This window comes from Lepisma saccharinum, chromosome 9 (assembly GCF_977018435.1).
Source record: "Lepisma saccharinum chromosome 9, izLepSacc3.1, whole genome shotgun sequence".
NCBI lineage: Eukaryota > Metazoa > Arthropoda > Insecta > Zygentoma > Lepismatidae > Lepisma > Lepisma saccharinum.
The window spans coordinates 20,408,301-20,434,217 of NC_139237.1; the positions used below are offsets into that span (position 1 = coordinate 20,408,301).

Sequence of the window (25,917 nt, forward strand, 5' to 3'; positions counted from 1 at the left end):
GTAAAGGTTATTCACGCTTGTTCATACCTGGTAGATGTGTGTGATGTCTTGTCGTAATGCTTCTCGCAGACCGAATCGTGACAGTTCCAAGGTTCTATCCAGCGACCCTCAGTTCACCAAGCCAAGCGATTCCTTGCGCCTTGTAGCATGCTAGGCAGCGGTAACTCCGTGTTCCATCGTCGTAGTTAGCAGTGTAACGTGTTGTAAAGTAATCGGACTAGCTATCCATGTAGCGTCGATGAGTGTCAGAATCAAAAGCCAGCTAGCTCCGGGTAGGAGCTTGCTTTTATCATTCTAAACCTTTCAAACGCGGTAGATCCTGCTTAGATCCACGCGTTTGCCTTTCCAGTTCCTTGTTTTACGGAAGTTACAAGTTAGCGCATTCTTGGGATCACTCGCTGGTCGGACAAGTTGAGGAAATAAACAAGTGTGAATATTAACATGACGAGGTTTTCTCGGTTTAATATTCTCCATATCTCTACATTCCCCTTGTTGAAATAATCGAACCACTCTGTGATGGTCGACTACCTCGTCCGGAGTAGGTTATATTTAAAAATTATGATTTATTAACAAATCAAACTCGTAGATACCAATACAGTAAATCACTAGAAGAATCGCATCACCATAAAAAAAAATTGAAATCACCAGAATAGTCATATCATCAAAAATAATGTGGCACCAAACACCGTTGAGAAAAATATAAAAACACGTAGAGAAAAAAAATTAAATTGTAGGTCATAGCCTCATATATACTCAAAAAGTACGAGCACAAATAAGTAAGTCTTGAGGCATGGATAAAATTAATTACATAAGTGTGACACTGAACTAGTTTTGATTAAGTGATGACAGCACAATAATAAGAAAAAAAACACATGTCAGCATAGTGTGAAGAAACGCCGGGAACCGCACGCGGTTGTATTCATTGTTTGCTGAGTTCAAAGTACACTCGGCATAACATACACGATGCTGGGCGGAGCCTTGAAGTATGTTACCTAGGCAACGCTGTAAACTGCATGCCGCCATAGGCTGAACGTTTTGTGCAGCTGACGATAAAAAAAACACAAAAGAAAGAGACGTATCTCTAATCCAGTATGGGTAGCACCCATGGGCACAAACTTTGGCACTGTAATGGACATGCGTGTGCCTTACTTTTAGCCGATGGGAAATAACACATGCATCATATGACGTCAGGAAACAAGAGCAGAATGCAGTCAATGGGAGGAGCCTTGGCGATGTAGATCGCCGTGACGTCATGGGAGGGCAGTCGGGAAGTCAATTTTGCGATGGCGCTTCGGGGCAAGAAACGTCCTGGGTAAAGCGCTCTACATCTGGGTCGCGGCGCGGGAGATGGAAAAATCAGCCATGGGGTCCAGACGGGAACGGGTCCTTGTTGGTGCTGGAACTCCACAAGATCGTCGTCGGTCTCTGCGATGAGCCTAGGTCTGTCGCTCGATGGTACAAGCCGGTGGTCGTCATGGGTCCGGTAACATCCGTGGCGATGAGAAAATGAAACAAGCGCAAAACGGAAAAATTAGGAAAAAGCAAAAGGTAGTGGAGCAGAGTTACAATAAATGATGACGGGTTATAAAATCAATTGAAAAAGGACTTTCAGTTAAAACTGGTGAATTATTTTGGGGGGGAGGGGAGGTAATATCAAATTTGAATGATGGCGAAGGGGCGTTATTACTTATATGATGTAGAGTTTCTAAAGGGGAATAATTCCATGTTGTAAGGAAAGTTCGCCGGGTCGCAACGGGGGGGGGGGGGGGAGTTAGAATATTCGGCTTAGCCGGAATGAAATGAGAAAAGAAAGGAGAATTCAGCGATAATAGAACGAACTAAGTGATTACGAGACATTTCCTTCTGTAATATGTGTAGATGTCGTTTATGAAAACAATTGCAAGAATTTTACGTGTCTTGTGGACAAAGGTTTAAGCGCCTTCGATTCGCTGCTAATAAAAAAAAAATTGAAAAAGAAGTGAGAAAGAGTAAGTAATATATTTGTGTAATAGTTCATTGAAAAATAGAGTAGGTTTTAATTTCATGGGATATGAGCTATACCATGTTGTATGCTATCAATATCTGAACTATAAAATTAAAGGAGAGAGTGGGAACATTTGCCTATATTTATTATATGCTTTATTAACATATTTAGTGCATTGCAGCTTTCAAAGAAGCAGTTCGCGTTACACCTAAGCGTAAATAAAAAAAATTGCTATGGCCAAAAAGCCAATTGTTCAAGCAAGTTCTACGCAGTTCATTTGTTCTTTAAATCATTGATCTTGTTCTAACTTAGTTCATTCGTTCTTTATTTCTTTGTACTTTTTCTTCATTTGAGCGTATATGTACCAGCAAATGGGGAAAAAAAATATTTGCTAGTTAGAATCATAAACACACTAAGTACTTATTAGTCAAATCAGCTAAGTGATATGTTCTGACTATTACTATGCGTTGAATCGCAAATTATAAAATAACATTAAAATATCTGTAAAAAAAAAATAATTATTAGGCAAGAGATGTATTATAAATGTTCCGACGATTGAGATAGCATTCTGTAATCCTGATCTTGTTAAAAATAAAAATGAGTTCGTTCTAACGAAGAAATGCAGTGCGAGCACTGGAAGTGGAAAGAGGGGGGAGGGGAGTCGATGAGCGTGAAAAAATGCTGGATCAGGGGATGCTAGCATGTGCAATGTACGCAACGAGGAGCGAGGAGGCTAAAGCGAGTGACAACGGAGTGGCGTGTTAATGAATGTTAGTGGGGTTATCATGGTACTAGTCGTAGCGGGCTTTGAGTCTAGAAATAGTAATAGTGTCAGTCTTTTGTTTATTCCTGCCGGCGATGTAAGTTACTTCGTAGGAATTCTCATTAACTTTGCGAAGAATAGTTCCTTTATACTTATAAGAGGACGCAAAAGCTTTTGACACGCCTGGAGTTGGAGTGGCATCTAGAATCCATACATGTTGTCCTGGTGAGTACTGTATTTGCCTAGCAGTGCTGTCTGCGTACTTTTTCTGCTGTTCGTAACGCTTATGCAGGTTGTCATGTGCTGTCTTACGTATGGAGGTCAGGAGTTCAAGTCTCTGTGCGTTCGTGTGGGAAACATTGTCGGGGTTCGAAGGAAGGACAGCGTCAGCTAAGATCCTTGGGTTGTAGCCAAATAAAGTAAAATACGGGCTCTGGAAGGATCCAGAATGGATTTTAACGTTGTGGCTGAACGCTGCGCTAGCTAAATAGTCACACCATGAAGCTTTTTTCTCTAATACAAAAACTCTCATAACTTTCTTTAAGTAACTAAATGAACTTTCAACTAATCCATTCGTGAAATGGGCACAAGTATCTACATATTTTAGTTGTACGCCTGTAATATTAGCTAATTCTCGTAAGAGTAAACTTGAATTGGGTGTTGAACGATCTAAATAGATCGTTTCCGGGATGCCATGAACTAAAAAGACTTTCTCAACTAAAGCTGTTGCTATGTTTTGTGCATCGTGATTAGCCAAAGGAGCTGTAATTACATACCTTGTACAACTATCGACTACTGATAGGAAATATTTGTATTTGTGCGTTTTTGAAGAGACTAAAGGACCACATACGTCAATATGAATTCGTTGGAAAGGTATTTGGGCTGGTTGAAATGTTTGCAGCGTATGCGGTTTAGAACCTTGTGGTTTCTTTGAGATCTGACAAGGGATGCAATGTCGAACCTTATCGTACACAAATTTCTTCATATTGGGGAAAAAGTAACGCATAAGCATTAAATTATATGTCTTTTGTGCACCTTGGTGACTTCCATTCATTTTGTGTGCATGAATAAGGTCGAAAACTTGATTTCTTAATGCATGAGGAATACAAAGTCTATCCCTATTACCAGTTTTGATTTTATTAGTCCTGTATAAGACTCCATTTTTGAGTACATAAGAATACGAAAGCTTTTCTAGTTTAGGGTCACTAGCTTTGTCTTTGTTTTCTAATAAGTCAATAATGTATCTGAAATAGGGGTCTTTACGTTGTTCTGAACTAATATCAAAATCTGCTGCTTGTGCATGAAATACTTGATGAAAGAATAAGTCATCATCATCATCATCATCTTTCTTGTCAAGCGGTAAACTTGCACGGGAAAGTGCATCCGCAAGTTCATTTTTACTAGCGCTGACATGCCTTATTTCGAAATCAAAATTCTGAAAATAAAGGGCTCTTCTTCCTAAAATAGAACTATGGTGTTTAGTTGAACGAAGATAGGATAAGGCTTTGTTGTCTGTGAGAACCACAAAATGTTGATTCATAAGAAAAAATTTGAAAGTTTTCAATACATAATATGCACCTGCAATTTCGAGTGAAAATGTGTCAGCTCTTTTCTCTGTTTCTGTTAAGGCTCGTGAACAATAGGCACATGGTTGTAAATTTCCTTCGTCATCAGGCTGTAACAACGATCCTCCAACTCCTTCTCCGCTCGCATCAATGTATACATATGAGGGGCGTTTAGGGTCATAAGGGCGGAGGATAGGGGCGGACGTAATTATTTCTTTCAGTGTTTCGAAGCTCTTCTGGTGTTCATCAGTCCATTGAAACTTAACATTCTTTTTAAGAAGCTTGAATAAACATTCTGTTGGTCCTGCAAAACCTTGCACAAATCGTCGAATGAAATTTACAAGTCCTAGAAAACTACGAAGCTTGCGTTTGGTGGTAGGGGTGGGATATTCCAAAATAGCTTTAAGAATGTGTTCTGAAATCTTAACTCCCTTTTGAGATACCAAGTTACCAAGGACTTTTACTTCGGTAAAAGCTAGCCTACACTTAGAGGGTGATAATTTAAGGGAAACTGTTCGTAACTTTTGAAACACTCTGTCCAGTATGTTAAGCATGTGTGGGAGATTTGAACTGTAAATAATAATATCATCAGTGTAAACAGAAAGTTCTGAACTCTCTATTCCGCTAAGGGCAAGTTCGCTTACTCGGTTCATTACACCGGGGGATGTTTTCAATCCCTGGCATAACCTAGCATATCTAAAACTGCCAAGATTGTTAATAGAAAAGGCGGTAATGTCCTTAGAACGCTCTGTTAATGAAACCTGAAAGAATGCACTGGACATATCTAAAATTGAGTAATATTTCTTTCCAGCCATCTCTGTCATGATGGTTTTTATGTCTGGGGATTGTAAGGAAATCGGAGCTATTATCCTGTTTAGGTCGCGGAGGTCAGAGATAAAACGGTAAGTCCCATTGGGTTTCTTGACTAATAGGACTGGGTGTCGATAGGGACTCCCTTCACAGCGTTCTATAACACCTTGGTCTAGTAATTTCTGAACTTCCTGTTTCATGGGTTCTCGGTAATGAAAAGGAATAGGGTAGGTTTTGGCATACACTGGTGTGTCTTCTGTCAGTTTGATATCATATTCCAAAACATTGGTTTTAGTTAATTTATCCCCTGGCCAGAGAAAAATATCTGCATACGCGTATGCGAGCTTTAGGATTTTTTCTCTTTCTTCTCGGGGAATATCAGGGTTAACTGTGAGGAGGGACGGGTCAAATTTATTTTGACTTTCACTGATTTGTTGCTTTACTGTACTATTTTCATTACAAGAGTATGAAAATGCGACATCTTCGTTTTTATGTTCCCAAACGGAAGTAACGTCAGTTAAAATTTCACATGTCGATATTTCGCCTAATATTGTGTCACTTTCCAAAGTGATTGTGGTTTCCGTAGGGTTGTGTATGTGAATGACAGGTGACTGCGGGTTTACTGCAGCATTGGGAAGAACTACTGGATGCTGGCTCATAAGGGAAGCAGATGGTGTAAAAAGTACAGGCTTATGGGTATTAGGTGTCGTAGTGGTAATGTTCAAATTGATATAAGTCTTGGATCGTGGACTTAACTGAACTGTGTTTGAAAGGGTAGCTTTTCCCTCATACACATTTACATTTTCAATCTGGGTAAATATGTCATGTGACAGCTGGTGAGTCTTGTACTTTGATCTTAAAATACTATAATTTGGAGTACGTCCTAAATGACAAAGAGTTATTGTGTTGTTTTTCAACGACATTTCGCACCTCTGCGTTCGTAAAAAGTCATTTCCTAAAAGGGGAGTGACGTTAGTTGAATCTACTATTCTAAATGGGTGCGAATATTTACGCTTTCCAATTATGATAGGAAGAACTACAATTTCAGACACACTCAGTTTCGATCCGGACACACCTTGGATTGTGGATTGTACCTTGTATGTTTTTCTTTCAGAAGGGAGAAGGTGGGAAGGATAAATTGAGATTTGGGAACCCACGTCAATAAGTAAATCTACCTGTTTCCCTTGTATGCTACTATTAATAAAGTATCGGCCATTTCTCTCAATTATAGGAATTTTATCTAATCTGCTATTATCTTCGATTTCGTTCCTGCAAGTCGAAGACGATTTTAGTTTAAACCACTCTCTCGTTGTGGCTTGTAAAAGCAATTGTCGCTCTCGTGATTATAACGACCGCAAAACCTGCAGGCTGAGGTATTTGCATCGTCGCGATTAGCCTGATCTCGACGTTGAAACCTCTTGTTACTATTACCTCTGAACTGGCCCCGAGAGTTCGATCGAAAGTTACCTCTGTGATTAGCTCTAGAATTACCTCTGTAGGAAGAGTTAGTATTCCCCTTCTTGAAACCTCTGTTATGTGCGTTTTGATTAGCCATTTTCGCAAATTCCAGTACATTTGAGCAAAGATTGAAAAGAGAACTGGCGTTCATCTCTTCGGTTAAATGCAAAGCTAAGGTCGAGATTTGTGACGAAAGTTTGTTTATTTCGTCACCAGAGGCGGCATTTGAGCGTGTTTCTCTGTGGCTCCGGCTGGTGGCGCCGCGCAGCGGACACTATCAGAACTCGGTACATGATACATTCCTTGATACACTGTGTGGGAACTATTTACGGGAGCCGGATTGGACTGTAGACTTTGGACTTGATGAGTCGATGGTGGGAAAAAAGGAGATGGACACTGGTTGTATGGTACAAACTGTTGACTCGGGTTCAATGGATTAATGGGGAGGGGGGAGTAGACCTGTGCATGCGAACAGCTGTGAAGTGGTGACGGGGTGAATGTCTGGGGTAAGCTTGCCTGTGCAATTGCCTGATCTATTTCCAATTTCTCCTCCAACATACGTGAATTAATTAATGACTGCTGGCGTTCGAAATTCTGTAGATGGGCAATTAATTGTTCTGTTCTAGCAAAATGCTTGTTGGTTAAACAGCCAATGTACTTGGCTCGCAGTCTCGTGATGATGTAAGAGAGAGTTTGTTCTTCAGTGGCGTTCGGGAAGTATTGCTGGACTAATGCCTTTTTAGCAATAACATAGGTATGGATGGGTTCGGTTATCATTTGTTTTCTTTGGAGTATTATCTGTACGGGATCTGCTGACAGGTACGATCCCTTAAATAGCGTACTTAGCTCGTCTTTGATATGGGTATATGTCAAGTCTACAAAATTGGGTCGTTTCTGTATGTCATGAAAATAAGTTAAAGCGGTGTCAGTCAAAAATAAAGGTAACATCTCTTTACGCTTAACTTCCGTCCATCCTGCGGCGTGTGCTACATTTTGGAACTTGAGGAAAAATGAGTCAATGTGCTTAGGGTCATTTCCGCTAAATGCTGCCGGGTACAACGCAGTTGGGATTGGGGTGGCCATGTTTGTGGTGGAAATTTGTACAGCTACGTTACCAGAACTATTAACAGTGTTGAGGGAGTAGGAACGTCACCTGGGGTACTTGCTAAGGGCTGGGGTTGGTTTTTGTTGGATGTTTGTAGTCCAAGGATAAATTGAGGGTAATTTATATTAGCAGACCTTAACCGTGTTAGTGGAGGGGAGGGAATTGGGGTTAAAGGTCGTGAATTTATTGGATTTGCCGTGATTGCAGTTGCTAACTCTATGATTTGGTCGAGGAAGGAATCTAGGTGTTCGTGCAACGCTATCTGTGACGTATTCATAACGAAGGTTCGTCGTGCTGACCAAAGAACAAATGAAAGTATGGGTATACAGTTATTTATGTCATTAATATATCGCTGGTCAAATAAGTATAAGCAAGTGTTCTCATTCCTGTGTGAATGATGCGTGAATACATGTCATGCAGAAGAACTAGATTTTTGTTGAAAAAGGGGGGGGGCTCGGCATAAAAGAAAAAGAGGGGTTGTTTTCCATAGGGTAATACACAAAAATGTCACTGGGTCTGACGCATCTTAAGCGTACTGTGGGAGTATGAGTTGGAATTACTAAAAATTTACTTTAAAAATGCTCCCAAAGTGGGAGGGAGGGGGGAGGGAGAATAATTTAATGTAAAGCAATTCGTACAGGAGGGTACTTAATTGCAAAAAGGGCCTGAAGCAACTCCACCATGTTGTACGCCCGTTTTACCTGGGCTCTGAGAGGTCACAGGGAAGTTTCATTTAAACATTTAGGTAGAGCTCAATAATATCTGATGGCTGAACCTGCTCCGTTAGGAGGGTAGAGATATGGAAAGTTGTTGTAAAGGTTATTCACGCTTGTTCATACCTGGTAGATGTGTGTGATGTCTTGTCGTAATGCTTCTCGCAGACCGATTCGTGACAGTTCCAAGGTTCTATCCAGCGACCCTCAGTTCACCAAGCCAAGCGATCCCTTGCGCCTTGTAGCATGCTAGGCAGCGGTAACTCCGTGTTCCATCGTCGTAGTTAGCAGTGTAACGTGTTGTAAAGTAATCGGACTAGCTATCCATGTAGCGTCGATGAGTGTCAGAATCAAAAGCCAGCTAGCTCCGGGTAGGAGCTTGCTTTTATCATTCTAGGCGCCGAAAGGTTGTTAAACCTTTCAAACGCGGTAGATCCTGCTTAGATCCACGCGTTTGCCTTTCCAGTTCCTTGTTTTAAGAAAGTTACAAGTTAGCGCATTCTTGGGATCACTCGCTGGTCGGACAAGTTCAGGAAATAAACAAGTGTGAATATTAACATGACGAGGTTTTCTCGGTTTAATAGTCTCCATATCTCTACAACATGCTTACAGGCCGAAACCAAGTGTTAGGTAATAATCAAAATCTAATTATTGATAACAACTCGTTTGAATCAGTTTCCAAATTCAAATACTTAGGAGTAATATTAACAAATGAAAATTATATTAAAGAGGAAATAAAAAGTAGGCTTAATTCAGGAAATGCATGTTACTTCTCTCTTCATAAACTTTTGTCTTCTCGTTTAATATCTAAGAAATAAAAAGTTAAAATATACAAAACAGTAATTTTGCCTGTAGTATTATATGGGTGTGAAACTTGGTCCCTTACATTGAAAGAGGAACATAAATTGAGAGTATCTGAAAATAAAATCCTTAGAAAAATCTTTGGACCTAAAAGGGATGAGGAGACAGGTGAGTGGAGAAGATTACATAATTTAGAACTACATAATTTGTATTTATGTCCAGATATTATTAGAATAATTAAATCAAGAAGACTTAGATGGGCAGGCCATGTGGCACGAATGGGAGGGGAAAGATGAGTTTCCAGGATTCTTGTTGGGAAACCAGATGGTAAGAGACCTGTAGGAAGGCCAAGACGAAGATGGAGGGACAACGTTGAGATGGACCTAAAGGAAATCGGTAGGGATGGAAAAGAGTATATAGATCTTGCTCAAGATAGGGACAGATGGAAGGCCTGTGTTGCTGCAGCCATGAACCTTTGGGTTTAAGAAGGCTAGAGAGTTAGTTATTTAGTATACTCGGAGCTGTTAAATGTGATATAAATGTGATATTTACTAACAATAATGCAACGAACAAAATGGTATGTTGTTTATGTTATAAATGATATAATGTTGATTTCAAAAGACAAAAGAAGTAATTATTATTTTCACAAACCACTCACATAATTACTAGCCCGAGTAAACTCGGAGCAACAATTTTCTATTTCATTTGAAAATGTTCGTTTTACCAACGTTTAGGTGTTTTGCTACCTGTAGCATTTCACTTCAGACACTAGGTGCTGTGTGGTATACACGGAAACAGGGAACTACACACAAAGCCACATTACAGTCAGGACAGTAGAAGCGGGATTCCCTTCTGATTTTTTTGCCCCGGGCATCACGTACTCTTGAACACATATAACACTGCGTCGTAGGATTTGATTTCTTCGTAGTGGGTGGCAAATACTCGAGGAAATGACGACCTGAAAGTCGTAGTGGACTTGGATGTATGCTTGGTCGTCCAAATCTTGGTGACAGTGATGGTGTGTGGTTCTGCTTGATCAGGTCATTCACAAGTTCCAGACGGAATTACAGGTGTGTTTTTGTTCCACCACATTTTGTGTGCAAAACAAACGAGTTCCATATGGCCAGATCACGAAGGTGTAGGAAAATCTTCTTATAGTATTTTTTGCCACTCTTTCTGGGTGTTGCATAATCAGCAAGATGCTGATCTACCCTATCCAACCCACCCATAGTGTTATTATAGTCAATAACAACCCGAGGTCAATATTTTGCTTCTCCCCGCCTCTCTAATTTCACCATATCAACTGTGTGTACACACGACAATAGACCAACATTTTTTTTGTCGTTCCACTTCATAACTGTTACTTTACCCCTCCTGAAATCTATGATTCCTCCCTTTTCAACTCGTGTATCTTTCAGTTCCTTTGGTATGTCTTTTCTGTTTATATTTAGTGTACCATAGACGTCTGTCTTGTTTGATATAAGAATATCTGCCAGCTGGGGTGAATTGTAATAATTGTCTATTCTTACGCTGAATCACTGGTTTAGAAGAGGATGTAAGAGAAACATAACAACACTGGAAGACACCGGTAAATCTTTGTATTCTTCCATGAAGTGTGTATCTTTCCCAGTGTAAACAATTATATCCCAAACATAGCCACTTTTTGATTCACAAAGCATATACGACTTTATCCCAAACCTCGCTCTTTTTAGTGGTATGTACTAAATCCAACCCAACCTTCCCTTGAACATAAGAAGACTTTCGTCTCTTTCTGGTGTAACAAGTGTTTGAAATTTCTGCAGCAGATGTTCAATAACGGGCCATATTTTATTTAGCTTTGGATTTGGATGGGTTGCTGCATCATAGGTTTGATTGTTTGAAAAATAAAGGTACCTTTTGATCTCAAGGAAACGACGGTAGCTCATTGTTTGTGAAAAAAGGAGTTAGCAACAATGGATTTTTGTCCAATAAAACTGTAGGTCGGGTTTCTTTACAATGCTTTGTAGTATTGTAAGAGTAAGGAAAATTCGCATTTCGTTCACACTTACTTGATTCCAAGTTGCATTCTCTTCTTGCACTGTAAATGTGTTCGTTTCATTCACTATTAGAGTCACAATATCATTATTAATGTACTGTTCGAAAAATTGTATCAAGCCCTTACTTTCGTCTACATCATACTTGGCACTTGGTTGAGCAGAAAACGGAAAGCGTGATGGAGCTGGTGCTGGAGATTCAGGATCAAGTTCTTGCCACACTCGCACAGACGTCAAACTAACATCAGAATGCGAACGTTCGATTGAAATATCATCACAGTAGTTAGCGTTGTTTCACTGCCACTAGCACTTACACTGCACTCTGATGCACTTATGTCTGTGCTTATATCACTCATTTTTCTGCCAAAAGGACGAGAAAGTTCCAACCGAATCAACGCTTCCGAACAATGCGTTCTTGCAAGCAACCGAATGTCACGCAATGCAGAAAAGCTGTTGTCTTTCCTTACTTGTTGGCACCTCAAGGCAGGCACAAAAATTAGTGCACGCTCGAGACATCTGTTGGCCGGACTTGCAACTAACTCCACCTACCCAATTCATCATGAAAGTTCCGCCCGACTTAGCACGGGTCGGTAAAAAAATTACATTCAAACTCCTCAGGTTTCCGAGATAACTCGGAATAATATTTTGCCGGAAGAGTACCACATCCGAGATAATTCGGGTTAGTAAGGCAAGTGGTTAAAAAACCTTGCCATAGATGTCTCGATAGATTGCAAAGTTGACAAAACATTTCTGAAACCCCAAACTAAACTTTCTGGGAAGGAACATCACGTTCCATTGTATACCGCAATGGGCTTTCCAATTTACGGTGTCTAAGCACTACATCATGTCCATCAAGGGGACCATAAGATATTAAAAGCACTTTGGCTATCTTGTCATTACCCTAACTAACTGATTCCCTAAACATTACTTCTAAGTGTTTCTTCAAATCACTAATCTGTTATTTATGATCAATTTTAAACTGCTCTACAACCCTATGTACTCCTATTACTTCATTGTCCAATTTGCCACACAGCATCTCATATTTCCATTATACAGACCCAGCCCTAGACATGCATTCTATAAGGTATTTTTACAGGCACAACCGAAACTCCTGACCCTTTTGTTTGAGAACAGAGATGCTGTCACTTGTACTACTTTTAATTTCCAACAACTCCCCCTTAAGCTCTAGACAGTATTTATCCAGACTAACACTAAGAGCTTGGAGTTCATTTCTAAGCTCATCTGTTTTACACAACTTTTCTCTTTCCTATCCTTAAGTTCATCAAGCCTCCTGTTAGTTTTTTCATTACTTTCCTTAATTTCTATCCTAATTCCTTCCTTAATTTAATCAAGCCTACTGCTACTTTTTTCATTACTTTCCTTAATTTCCTTATCGTTTTTTCATTACTTTCCCTCATGAAGGTTAAAGGGCGTCCAGTGTGATTTGATCCTTTTCTGTACCCATTTTATCGTAACTAAGGGAATATTTGAAAATTATTTTTTTTCCAAATTTTTCAATCATTTTTTTTTAAGTCGTAAGACTATGAAAACTCAAACGTGAGTCTCATAATCTACTTTAACGATGGGCCGCTAAGTGAAGCGAGGTGCCTAACTCTCATGTCACCCAAAAACCCACATCTCAAACCTCAAATCCAACTTAAGTCCAACTTTTCTTAAAAACAAACATTCAAATTGGAAATCGTGTGACAACCATCCGCCAGCGAGAGATGCGCCGTTTGTAGTTTCATAATGCAGACGACTTATCGAATCTTGATCATTAAAGCCAAAGATTTAACCGAATTTACTGTACTCAAGAAAATTACAATTATAAAAATTTAAGGTTCAAACCCTCTATTTTGAATACACCTTGTACGATTTATTCATTAAGACACCAATGATTGCAGCTGAGAATTTCAGCTACACATGGAAGGAACCTGCAATCGGTGGAATCAGAATTCAAGCCCAAGAATCTGCCAACAATTTTCAAGACCCCTTGTATCGCACTAATAGGTAACGCGATATGAGTTTATATTGACAATCACCTATCCTATATATAGATGACAGATGTGATGTTACTTGCACTATACATAATTTCAACACCCCCTTTTATTTTTCGTCACTTGTCAAACCGAAACGCATGGGGTGAGGAGAGGAATTCAAGACTCCTACTGATGCAATGTAACATATCTCATGATACCTTCCCCAGGAATTACAAAAATATACCTCACTTCCAAGCATACACTCGGCTAGCCATCAGCTGAAAAATAGAGAAGACGATTATGCAAGTCAGTACAGAACTACTTTATATACAAATAAGTAGTCAAAGTGAAGAATATAGAGTTTTAATACTTACGGTTTTTATTACAAGTGAAAACAAGAAAATATGACACAACCTTGATAGACGGGTACCAATCGACTTCATTCTTAATCTTTTCTCACTTTTACTAACGTAGGTATGTAATAGTGCACGTATGACACAAATGGATTGATTGCTAATAAACAGCCTTTTTTGTGAATTACAAATGACAAATTCTTTACAATACAGCCTCTCCTGGCCTGTATTCAATATGTTAACGCTTTGAAATTTCTACGAAATAAAATAGCCCTTTGTGAATTACAAATGACAAATTTCTGTACAATACACCCTCTCCTGGCCTGTATTCAATACGTGAACGATTTGAAATTTCTATTTTGGTATGTGTCGCGATTACTTCATCCGGCCACTTCAGAAATAGTTATTTGACAATTCACTTCTTTACATCAAAGTCTGAACACCTGGTATGCTCGATACAACATAACAAGACGTGTATTATATTTAAATGAAACTATCAACCATCAAAGAGAAATTCACGACAAACTACTTGCGATGTGACCACAAGGTCGACTCAAATGTACTCAAGAAAGAATCATGTGATCTCCATTTGCATCGTGTAGAGTGCACTTGAACTCAAGATGAATGTTAAGTTTGCGACATACTAATTCCACACTGATCAATTAATATACGAAAACCTTACATTCTCTTACGAATATATGTGTGTGTGTGTGTGTGTGTGTGTGTATATATATATATATATATATATATATATATATATATATATACATATATATGTATATGTATGTGTGTGTGTATATATATATATATATATATATATATATAGCGTTGTGTGTTCTCAGTTTCACTGGAAACTACTCCACGTAGCTTGTTTCGGTCACAAGGGTAAATTTACATCTTACCTTGCGCGGCCATATCTACTGTATTCTGTTACGTCGCAATCTACTCTCTTCTTCCTAACAGCTAGAAACTCGCTAAACGTAATGTACGGCCCATTCCATTCTGACGGGCGTTAACTACGTTTCGGCTGACATATCCTTTTCCACATACCTTCCGCGACACATGTAGCATCTTTTTCTCAGAACTTGGACGAATTGATTATTCAGTTACACTTCAATCTGTGCTAAGGATCTGTCGTCACATTAGGTATAACAATGACGAGATTAATTACTCAAAACCATAAAAAAGAAATCGGGAAACATGGGATTAAATTTTTATAAACTTACGCCGAACTCATTTTTTCACATTTCTCCCGCATTCCGCAGGCTACGGTGCATGAAATGAAAAAAAACAGAACAGCTTCATATTCGTACAACGAAGAGAGATTTTAGTCCTACTTTTCAGAAATTTTAAATGCGACTTTGAACCAGAACAATTAAATATTCAAGCCTGTGAAAATTTTTGAAAAATAACTTTCATTGTTATTTCGGATCAAGGCTTTCAAATAATACTTTAATTTTTGGCTATTCACAATATTATATTGAACTAATAAATATACTTTGTCCGAATCCTTATACCTTACATGAAAGCACATGACAAACCTTAGGATCATAAAGGGAGTAGTTTTTCACTGTCTATATTGTCCAAACTGATATTATTTTGCAAGAGAAAATATATGTAATAAAAAGAAATCTTCAAGAGCTAGCAGATAGAATAAACATAGGAGAGGAGGGGGCAAGCTTTATTTACAACAAGGCTCCCACTCTCGTCATAGTCCATGCTTTTACAGATAACACAAAAAAACCGTGACAATTATTTTCTTTCAGATTTTCTTTAATTCACAATACGAAAACTAATGTTAGCACTTCATGGAAAAATGTTCTCGTCTTTACATCGCAACGACGAGGATAAATAATGATGGTCAAAACCAATTTTTCTTCATTTTTTTTAGATGCCGAAATCAACTTTTTTTCTCTCCTATCACAATAGATAACTCTTTATTTATCACACATTCCATTCATCCATGTTAATTAAATATGAATATGATGTTTTTCGATAGGTTCCGTTTTTTCCAATACATGTCATGTGAATTCATGGCAGAGACCCATGTTCGTCATCAACACGTCGAAAAGAAAACATGTGGTACTCGACGATAGAAGAAACATGAAGATCATGTGCGAATTTCACGATCCAATCGCGGACGACACTTTTTTCAGCGTAATCCTGGTGGCAGAGAAGTCGTTCGTTCAAGATGCAAGATCAATAGGATCACGGAATAGTTTTGAAAAAAAAGATGAAGAAGAAGAAGCTTCAAATTACAATCTAAAGTAACAAAGTTTCCATTTCATTCACCGATGTCAAGTTTTTGCACAAATTGGATAAGATTCAAGTACCATTTTTGGCACCATGAAAACACTGATACTACTTGTGAATATATATAACTTTCTTTCCTTTTTCAGGTGCTGAAAATTCCACTCCTATCACACTAGGAAAAATAATAATTCCATTCATCCATGTTAACTAACCAAAAATATGTTATTTTTTTATTTGGTTCTATTTTCTCTCCACATTGTCATAACCCGTAACAAAAGAAACAACATCAATCACATTAAAGTCGATAACTACACACATATACGTTGCACACACACGGAGGTCCTATGTAGGGAGTCATGTGTGTTTACGAAAAAAAATAACCCGTGAAACTCTACAGAGGCATGGCTTATATGGCCTCTGCCAATATAATTGTGTTGGGCACGACACATCCCTGGCGGGGTAATAACAAAAAAATAATAATTAACACACGTTATAGAGTTTGCCTTTATCATTTTACCCCGTGGAAGATAGCAAGAGATGTGAAAAAAATGTTGACAGTGTTTTTAGGTTAGCTTAATCCGTGAAATATTACGCCGAAGGTCCCTCGAGGATTTAAATAATAATAAAAAAAAACACATCGTGGAAGATTACTCTGAGGTCCTCTTCTTACTTGTGAGAAGATTTTTACTTATGATTACTTAGAGGTTAAACATAACATGAAAAATAAAAACAAATACATCGTAGATGATTACTCGAAGGCCTTCGACGTACAAACATAACATGAAAAATAAGAAACACATCGTAGAAATTACTCTGAAGGCTCTTCTTACTTATGATGAGATTCTTACTTATGATGGTGTTGAAAATAGTAAGATACACTACTACACTACTTGTTGCCGGAGCCTCTACTGTGCATTTTTTCTCCTTTTAACTTAGCTTAGCCCATAATAGGTTGCAAAATCAAAAGTACGTGAAAGTATGTTGTCAGCTCCTACCGTTTCACATATCATAAAAGTAGGTGAAAGGATGTGTATGATTTCTAACTTGTGAAGATCCTTAAAATAGAAAGCGAATAGGTTAAGTTATATCACATAAGATCGTAAAAAGTCATAAAAAAGTATGCAAAAATAACCCTTGTAGGTTAACTTAGCCCGTAAAATGTCGTAAAAACAAAAGTAGCGATGCATTTCGACCACGAAAATTGAAAACGACCAAAAGGATGGAAAACGCCCAAAAAACAAAATGGGCTGGGAAATACCGATATACACTACTCACAATATACACCAACATTGAGTTGGTAGAATTATTATCACCTTATGCAATTTCTGTTCCAATGCTCTTTATCTATTTTTAATTATTTCTTGAGGGATAATTTCTGATCCTGCAGCTTTATTTTTTTAAAATTTGTTTTATGTGGCTGTTCATTCCACGATGGAAGATGATGTTCTTGTTGATTACTGTCATCCTCTTTTATTGGGGACTGCATACTTGTTCTTACGTTTTTCATATGAATATTTTTGAAGTAAGTTCTACTTTTATTTAGGACTTCAGCTTTCTCTGAGATGGTGTAACCTTCTGTATTTTAACAAATTTTTGGCGATATTGTTTCCTGTTGTTTAAAAGATTTCATTTTTTTGAAAAATTAACTTGTATCATTCCTCTTATAATGTATTTCAATTTGTCTATTTTTATTATTCAACCATTTATTTTTCATATATCTACACATTTTATTAGCTTCTTTCCTTCCTATATTATACGATTTTTGGCTGGCCCTGGTTACTGTTTTAATAGATATATTTCTTGATTTGTTAATATTTTGGAAAACCTTCGGCAATCTTCAACCCAACATTCATTTTTTGGGACATTTCTTTATTCTTGTGTAACTTCTATAGTTACTTCATTTATCGCAGTTTGTATATTACCCCATTCCACTTTACCATCTTTCCTTTCCTGGCGATAATTTAATTTCTCATGTAATGTTGCAAGGTATTTTATCATTTTACTCCGCTTCTGAAGGTTGATTTATCTCATTTGCTATTATGCGAGGATGATATATTATAGATTGCAGGGTTAGCCTCTTTAAGGATTACTCGCACCAATATATGATAAAAGTCAATATTTGGGCCTTCTAAAAACGTTACATCTTTAATCAGATATTTCTGCTGCTGTTAATCAACACATGGACTCTCTGATAAATAGTGATAAACATGATATCCACGTTCCTTTGTGTATTCGTTTATGCTGGAATGAAATACTCATTTCTATCAGGTTATTTGCAGCTGCAAATTCACACAAGATTTCTCTAATCTTACTTGTTTCATCATGTAATGTGTGTCGACCAGATATTTTACTGTATATTTGTTATTTCTCAAACTCAGCATTAGTCACCTAATGTATGTAATCATTACATCACTTCTTGGAACATAATCTACCAGATTTTTTTATATTTTCATAAATGTTTTATTTATTTCTTCATCTTTATCTTGAGTTGGAGCGTATGTGTTGATTAGGGTTATAGTATTATACCTACCCTTAATTCTTAGTTTACGTAATCTTTCATTCTAAGGAAAAAATCTATTTATGTGGTTAAGGATTATTTTTTATGCAATAAAATCTATACCAGCCTCTCCTTTTTATCTTTTGCACCACTACAGAATACTTTGTTTTCGTTTTTATTTAATATACCATTTCCACTACATCTAGGTTCTTGCAAAGCTACTATGCTAAATTGTGTTTTCTTTATTTGCTCACAAAATTCCTGCATCTTTTCTATCTACACGAGTGTCGTTACATTCCCCTATTTACAACATATTCTTATTCCTTTTCACATGCTTTATTCGGCATTCATAAATCTGTCCAGCTTTTCTTTGGTTGAAAACTCATAGTTGGCGATATTTTATTGTGCTAGGGTGCTGGTCTCACAACAAGCCCCTATACATTATTCTTCTATTTTGGTTTAGAATTTAACAAAAACGCAAGAAGTCATTAAAAAGTCAGATATTGTCAAATATTAACGTTTAAAAGAACCCCTTTTCCAATGCAAAAAAATGGTCTAATGTATTGGCTCTCGATGTGTTCTACTAAATTGAAGGTAATTGCCTGGTAAACTCACAAAAAATTGTATCTGTGTAATTTTCAAATGTAATATATTGTACTGGATATACCTACAAATACATAATTGAAATTATATTTCAAAGCTGATTGTCAATTTTCAAATACTACTAAAAGATACTTGACATTCAAATATCTTCAAATAACAACACATTTCACAAACCATATTCTCTTGCCAACTCAAGGCTTCAGCTATTCCCTGCTTGCCCATCTTACCATATTTTATTATATATCAAACATAATATTTTTTTCTTCAATTTAGTTGTTTCAAAAACGTTAGTTCCAAACGTTTGGGATGTAATGCAAATTCATTAATAGGTGCGGAATAACGTATAGCACATGCCATTATGTCACCAAGTAGTTAAAGTCCATTTTTGGTGTACATATATGACTCAAGCTTTCAACACATCATGTTGCTTCTTCAGGGTTAAGACACAGATAGTCAAAGTTTAAAACAAGGGAAAGTATGTTAGCTTAAAAAGGTTAAAATTGAAATTAAAATGCAATGCAAAGTGCCATGTCACAGCCTCGTACTATAATCTCTTGCTGGCAAATGATTCTTATATTAAACTTGGCTGCTTGGCTGAGAGAAAGTAAAGATTGTGGTACTTCTCTTAGAATGTCGGTATTGTAATGAACTACTAACAAAAAATACAGTGATTCTGCAATTCATAAGAAACAAGTTACAAAAATAAACAAATGTCGAAAATACATGCTTTTCTCTTCACAATGGTTTTGATATAAAACTTCAAAACACACCGTTTCCAGTTATTGATAACAAAGCAGTTCTCTTTCACATTTTGGTGCTCTTAAAATATATGTAGCATGTATTTTAGTCCATCAAGCTCCAATATCATTTATCTATTAAGATGAACAATGATTTCTCCTTTCAAGTGGTATACAATAATTTTGTACAAAGCATTTTAAAAATTGTTATTTTTTTGTGAAAGATATGGACTTCATAGCCATGATTTAACACGTCGATTATACATTAAAGTGCCTCTGTGCAAAGGCAGTGCAATATGGTAAAACGTATAAATCATGTGGGATGTTGATATGTGATGCAAAATCATATTCGAACTCTTAGTATTTTAACCGGATCACTTTGGCTTTCTTCTAGCATGTTACATCTAGTTTAATTGCTAGAAATACTTTGCGAAATAAGTTTTTTGCTTTAGCGAGCGATGTCCACTCATTTGCGTATTACAGTTCTAGAGGTAGGTCATTTGGGTGTGCAAATGTGTGTATATTACCAGTCAGTAAACTAAACTACTGCCTGTCAATTCTAAGTACCTTAGAACATTGGTTCAATATACATGGTGTCCATAAAGTCTGTCCATAAAGACTCACCCCAACCTGGGTATTGTGTGAACGGCAGTAAATAGGATGAAATGGCGAAACACGTATTCCATGATGTTCAGGGGGAAACATTTTAAAGCCAACCATTCACTACCTCCCCCCCCCCAAGCGGGTAGGTTGGAGTCGACTCATTTTTTTTAAAACAGCAAGGGCGTGGAAGAATATGTCGTTTGAAAGGTCTCGTAATATTTACAATAATACAGCAAATCAGGGGGCCTCTACGTAGCTCCAATTGACAATGGCGGGAAATTAAATGTGGAACATGACCAGCATTGGACAGGACTCCAACTCCTACAGTAGTAATCCTAGACAACAGTGGGAGCTGAAAAAATGTTCCTACTCTGTAGCATGATTCGCAGATATCCTAGCAGTGTCTACAAATTCTTACGCCTCACAAGAAGTGGAAAGGGTCCGTACACAAAACCGCATATCTTCGCACCCCTGAGATTGGTACCACGAGGACAAGGACTGACATGTAGAATCGCAACTCAAGTCAAATGGTGAAGGAAGCAAGTAGTTACATGGACATTGTCAACTGAAGGCATATGGAGGGGGCTTTAGAAGATGTTACAACACCTACACCTCTAAAAGTCAAATTAAGCTTACCTACTATTTACAGAATATGTTCGAAATTAACCCCATTCACTTCTTGGCAGTAGAACAGACGAGTTTGAAATGCAGTCGCAATTTGCTGAAAGTGTCTGCTGAAATGTCTCCACAGGCTGCTATTATTATTTGTTGCAGATCAGCAATACTACTAGGTTCTTATTTGTACACAACAGATTTAATGTCTCCCAAAAGGAAGAAATCCTTCGGAGTGAAATCAGGCGATCTCGCAGGCCATTCGATGGTACCACGACGGCCTATCAACCTTCTTGGATAATGTTCGTTCAAGTACTCACGTAAATTCCGGCTAGTGTGCAGGACATCCATCTTGCTGAAAAACTATATTGTCCGCATCAAATTCAGGCAGATCGCTGACATGGACTGTGTTTTCTACAAGGTCCGTTGCCAAGGGATCCCCTGCGTCACGTAGAATTTGCAGGTACAGATTATCGTTTAAATTGCCATTAAGAAATAGGGGTCCAATTCTGTGGTTTCCTAATATACCTGGCCACACATTAACTTTCTCAGGTCTTTGCGTATGGTGTTCCCTCACAACATGGGGATTAACATCTGCCCATGCTCGAACATTGTGTTTATTAACACAGCCATTTAGGAAAATAGAACTTTCGTCACTGAAACAGATGTTGTGTAAGAAGTTCTCGTTGTTAGCAATCCTGTCGCACATAATTTCAAAAACTCAGTTTGTCTATCGAAATCATCATCTGCTAGTTCTTGCTTTATCTGCATTGTGTAAGGACGAATTTTGTGTAATTTTAAAACCTTTCTGATAGATACAGTAACGAGGCCTATAACTTCCAACACTGCTGCCTCATCGATGTGAGGTCGTCCTGGAAGTCGTCCGTTATTGACGCTTTGCGTTTCACGGAATTTTTTCACAAGGTCTGAAACATACTTATTGTCAATATTAGGGAGTTCGAAATATTTTTTTTAAATCGTCTAGCAGGGGCACTGCAGTTTCTGCCACATTTAACGAAAAAAATATAATTTCCACTTTGTCTACGCCAGAACGCTCCCATCCGGCCCCATTCATTTTTTATCGTCGTTGCACTTTAACCACCAATACACACACACAAGCAGAACCACAGTAAAGCAAAATACAGGAAACACGTGTGTACGACACTACAACTCTTCTAGGTCCAGTATTTCAAAGTCACTTCGAACTTTTGCGATCCGGTCTGTTTGCTTACGAGAACACAAGCAGAACGGTCCTGTTGAATATTTATCGCGGTAGTAACGCTGATAACTTGGCCTGGCTCGATACTCCGTCTGCATTCTCCTTCAAACACTTGAATGGGCCTCATTTTGAACATATATTCTGTAAATAGTAGTTTAGCTGAATTTGACTTTTAGTGGTGAACGTGTTGTAACATCTTGCAAACACCCCGCCCCATTTGCTTTCAATTGACATTGTACATGTAACTACGTGCCTCCTTCACCATTTGACTTGAGTTGATATTGTGCATGTCGGTAGCAATTTCAGGGTCTGCGATGATATGCGGTTTTGTGTACGGACGCTTGCCATCTCTTGGGAAGGGGGTGAACGTATTTGTAGATACTGCTAGGATATCTCCGAATCATGCTACAGTGTAGGAACATTTTTCCAGCTCCCACTGTTGTCTAGGATTACTACTGTAGGAGTTGGAGTCCTGTCCAATGCTGGTCATGTTCCACATTTGATTTCACTTCATTGTCAATTGGATCAAGGTAGAAACCCCGGATTTGCTGTATTATTGTTGTTATGATGAGACCTTTCAAACGACGTATTTCCACCCCCTTGCTATTTTTTGAAAAATGAGCCGACTCCAGCCCACTCCCTTGTGGTGGCCCGGGTAGGGAGTGGTTGGCCTCAAAACGTTTCCCCCCGAACATCATGAAATACGTGCTTTGCCATTTCTTCCTATTTACAGCACTTCTCACAATACCCAGGGTGGGGTCAAGCTCGTACACCAGAAGAGCTTTCAAACTAGTAACACCGAAGACGTGACCAAATTTATGTTGCTAAATTCGAAACTTAATGTCCATCTAACATGCGTACAAGTTTCTTTTTAAAATCTTAAGGTATACAATAATAACAAAACCATGCAAGAAAAATTTAGTTCCAAGCAGCTTGTTTTGCCTTGGCTCTGTAAGTTGTTCCGTTGCAGAATGGTGTCCTCCTTTCATCCACAAGGTTGCATACAATTCACCACGACATCTTTGATGGCTAGACCATTAATGAATAAGATTGATTTTTCAATTGTGTTGATAACATGGTTCGGAAATGTTATAGCCTACTATATGCATTCAATTACAATTTCTCTGGTAGAGGATAAATTCTTCTCTGTCAGGGATAAGAATAATTTTCTTTTGCAGAGAATAAAATGTTATGTGGGGGAAATTCTCGGCACCCTCCGTTAACTAGCACACTAGCTAGAAATGAAGGTACAATGATTATAAGTATGATGTGATTACTTTAGCATGAGTTACTCCAAGGTATATACGTAGTTTCATGTTATTGTAGGAAATATTGTAGCAATTCAGATGCAATTCAGGCATTTTCGGAGTCTGGAATATATTCTGCGTGCGTCCACTATAAAAATAAAGTTTTAGTTATATATATTTTGCGATTTTTATTAATGGTAAAGGTTCGTCTTAATTTATACAATGACTGTAAATTTCTCACATTAACCCTCGGATGCATGTGTGGGGTCATTTTCACCCCACTGTCTGTTTATTTCCTGGTATTATAATAAAATCTTAATAAAAGATTCTGATTTTCTGTGACATCTTACCATGCTACTTCAGCTGTAGTAACATGTATAAATAAATTCCTTACAATTTATTTTAAATTATATCTTCAAAGTTTTTTTAACAATACCCCTCCTTTCCATGTGTGGGGTCATTTTGACCCCAGCCTGAAAAAAGCAGGAAAACATTCATAAAGGGAAATTGATCCTAATTATGCCAAAATTAACAGCAATCATCTCAAGGTCAACCACCCACCCTGCCATGACTCACTGCAAAGTGCGCATGCGCAGATGTATTTGGAGCGGATCGAGGAGAAACAAGCCACCAGTAATTGTATAACGAGGCGCCGAGTGAGTTGGTCGGTATTTCTACAGTTCGTTGTTTAGATTTCATTGTTGCGTACGAAGAGTTGCCGACAGCGTTTGGTAGTTCGTCGCATTGTGGTTGTGACCAGGTACTTTCTTAGTGCTGTTTTGTACCACTCTAAAAGCGTCTGTGTATTACATTGAAAGTGACACTGACAGTAATGACCACAAGAGGATTAACTCTGAATAAAATTCACGAGCTGCTAGAAGAAGACGATGAAGGTGTTGCCAGTTACACGGACAGCTTTGACGAAGAGTATGGTGTTACAGAAGAGGAAGAATTTCCGAAAGAGTGCAGTGATGTTGAAACAGACATGAGCAGTGAAGACCGTGAAGAGGATGATGCAACAGATGACCAAGAACATTTCGGCATGATCTCAAAGAATAGAATTCAGTGGAAAAGCAAGCCGTCAAGCTCTTATCAGACTGCTTCACACAACATCATACAAGAACCAGCAGGTCTGCCGCGGTCTGTGGTCTTGACGTAATCAAAAAAAGCTTCGACATGTTCATTTCCTCAAACATTTTGGAGGAAATTGTACAGTTCACGAATTTAGAGCGAAGAAGAGTCGCAGTGAAATCTGGTAAAGAGTGGACTGATCTAACATTGGAAGAGCTTCAGGCTTTCATTGTCATCCTCCTTATCGCGGGGACTGAGAGAAGTTGGGATGTTCCTGTTCGTGAGCTTTTTCTCAACAAATTCTCCAACCCGAAGGACAAAGCAACCTTTGGAGTAAATTGTTTCGAAGACATCAGAAGACTGCTCCGATTTGATGACAAACGTACTCGCGCTGCACACCTGGAGACTGATCACATGGCTGCATTTCGATATATCTGGACACTTTTTATAGAAAACTGTCGGATAATCATGGTACTCGGCGCCTTTCTTACGATTGATGAACAGTTAGTGCCTTTCCGTGGGAGATGCAAGTTCGTGCAATACATGCCAAGTAAGCCGGACAAATAAGGCATCAAGATCTTCTGGTTGTGCGATGCTGATAACTTCTACGCCAAAGACGGTCTAATCTACTTGGGACGACAGCCAGGAGAACCAGTTCAAAAGAACCTCGCCAGCAACGTGAAGAAACTGTGCTACACACTGCGGAACTCTGGAAGAAATATCGCAACTCACCAATTTGTTGGGACAGAAAAGAAAAACAAACGTTAAATCCTACCTGCACTTACCAATATCAAGACAAGACAGCCTTACTCATCACAATTCGCCTTCCATGAAAATGAGACCCTGGTAAGCTACGTGCCGAAGAAAATGCCATGCATCATGACATACACATTGATGATGATGATTCTAAGGAAAAGCCAGAAATCATAAAATTTTACAACCAAACAAAGAGTGGAGTGGACGCCATGGACAAACTGGTTCAAACATACACCTGCAGAAGACAGACACGTCGATGGCTAATGGCCCTCTTCTATAATGTAATCAATACTCAATGCATACACATGCTACTTGTCACAGCATTCTGATTACCATTCGGCGTCAGTCACAGACGCCGTATGTTCCTTATAGAGTTGGCGAATGAGTTGATTCTTCCTAACATGTGGGGGAGGTGCCAAAGCTTGAACTTGAAGAAACCAGTAACCGAGGCAATGAAACTTTGAGGCGTAGTAAGGCACGCACAGAGACTGGAGGATAGATCTTCAAAGAAGAGAGTAAGATGCAAGGTCTGCACAAGACATGAGGACAGGGAGACGACGGGACGTGTCAGAAGATGTGGGAAACCTGTGTGCAAGATCCACAGCATTGTGATTGTGGTGTGCTCAAGATGCAGGTGCGGTGTATTTAATTGCCATGAGAGGCACATTTATATTTTTATTTCTTTATTTTTTTATTTCTTTTATTTTATTTGATCTAGAAAAAAGAATATTTTGTGCTGTATTCTGTTATCTCTA

General features: G+C 38.3%; 1 pseudogene; it reads left to right on the forward strand.

Annotated features, from left to right (window-relative positions):
• The window catches only part of LOC145992347 (cytochrome c oxidase subunit 1-like), a 107,928-nt pseudogene that overhangs the window by 43,878 nt on the left and 38,133 nt on the right, over positions 1–25,917 (forward strand).